This window comes from Montipora foliosa, unplaced genomic scaffold (genome assembly GCF_036669935.1).
Source record: "Montipora foliosa isolate CH-2021 unplaced genomic scaffold, ASM3666993v2 scaffold_406, whole genome shotgun sequence".
Taxonomy (NCBI): Eukaryota; Metazoa; Cnidaria; class Anthozoa; order Scleractinia; family Acroporidae; genus Montipora; species Montipora foliosa.
Genome location: NW_027179708.1, coordinates 471,286 through 473,545, shown reverse-complemented (window position 1 = coordinate 473,545; position 2,260 = coordinate 471,286).

Here is a 2,260-nt window from a genome sequence, read left to right as displayed (position 1 = left end):
GGGGAATCCGCAGGAATCAATGGGTTAATCACTCACTAAAAAATGTCCCAATAAAATTGTGTTCCACTAACGACCAAAACTGTACTAATAATTTGAATTACAGCTAAGGTCTGTCAAATTTCCGTCTGAGTACTGACAGCTCTTACAGTACGTCTCAACATAAAGAAAAGAAATTCTGTGGACTTAAACATTCCCAAATAGAAATGCTGTATATTCCAAATATCATTACGTAAAACTCTTCAAGATTTACCTGCTTCAGGAACTTCAAATCAATGACTATTTTGGAATAATTTCCTGGACTCCTACAAACGATCTGGTTATAGTGCACTTTGTAATGGTTTGCCCTTTAAAAGTAACACTCAGAAATAATAATGCAAATACAACTGACATTGTTTTGCGTTATCTACAAGACAAGACAACAATATCCTTTATTGAAACACAATCAATATTAAAGCAATAATACATGTTTGTGGGGTCATGTGCTAACTATAATAAAGATACACTACAGAAATAAAAGCTTAAAACTAACTATGTGACAGACATAGGATATATACACATATGGGATAAGAAAATAAATTATTGCTATCCTAAGATCATATTGCAAAAACACCAAAAGGTAACAGTGATTGACAAGTTCCTTGTGCAAAATGGTAGAGCATGTTTGAAGTCCAGCAGGACCAAGATGAGAAGTTATGATAAAACTCTAAACATACTTTTTACCAAATTATTTTACTGCTTTCAAACCCAATGAGGACCTTATGCTGGGACACTGTTTCTAGCTGCAGCTCCAAATCACATAATATATTAATAAATTTTGCCATCGAAGAAAAGAACAAACATGTGGGGTGTAACCAAAAAAAGTCCAAGGCAATAAAGCTTCCTTTCAGCCTTTTCAGGAAAAACTATCCACTGTCAACCATACTTGACTCAAAACAATTCCTTGATCCAACAACACATGACAGTCCCCTAAAACCAAAATTTGGACATCATTAATGCTTCCAGAAAACAACAGTCTAAAAAACATATTAAAAATATTTGAAAAACAGTCACGAACCTGAATCTACAGATCTTCCAAACATTATTTTAACTCCATGGACTTTGATTTTCATTTTAAACTCAAATTAATTGCAAATCCATAACTTGGTAACTACTTGAAAGCAAGGAGCGTTGAGATGTGACTGCTAAAAAGTATAATAACTAAGACATTCACCAGAAAAGGGAATATAAATGACCTTACAAGCAGCTATTTAAAATATTTGATACTAGGGTTACGTCCCAATGACACAATCACATTCCAAATCAAATTAACATCTGATCGAATCATTGATCATTCATGTAGAGGTGCCGATCGTAAGGAGTAACGCACAAGAAAATAACCTTCACGCTGAACAATATTACCATTTCCCTGCCACCTGGTACAAGCCAATTCACACATGAACGGAAACCTTAGGAATCCTTCTTTCTGCACATTACAGTAACCTTTTGTACCCGGTGGCAAACAAACTTTCCACATTAAAAATTGCGTAAAAACTCACCTGTATCACAACTCTTATCCCACGAAATAAAATTCTCCAGGAGCAAATTTTCCGAGGATACTAGTTGGATTGGAGTTGCAAAACGTGGTACAAAATATAAGCGTTCTCTAAGAATACATTCCACTTGAAACTGGCGTTAAAACGAGCCTTGATCGCTCTAAAAAGAACAGAAACCAACAAGCTACCGATTCTCAAAGGGCAGCCATTTTTCTGTTCTTCTCGGGAGTACCTTTTTCATGAGAGCCAATGATAGTCCCGGAAACGTATCACGTGCCATTTTGCGCGACTCATGCGCAGGACATTTTTCGCCAGTGAAGGTGTGACCACTGGCCAACACATCACGCATGCGCACAACCATTTCAGCCGATCAATTGGCAAACCTGGACAGCTGTTTCGGCATCGTTGGGCGTCAACAGCATGGCATAAATGCAAAGGTTGGTCAAGACAACGTGAACATAGGCGAAGGCTGAAGAAGGCTGGTGTTGGCCAGCCGAAATATTGCAACAACGCCTATGTTCACGTTGTCTTGACCAACCTTTGCAGGATATTTTCTATTTTAAAGTTTGTTTTGGTGTGGTCACGATCTATTTTGATTCAACGTAGAGCAAGTTTTGATCGTACACGGTTTTGCAGTGGTTTCATCCTAAAAAGCATGGCATAACTAACATACCTCGCGGGTGTTTTTAGGCACCCCTTTAAATGGCAGCTCCAGATGCTAGAAATGT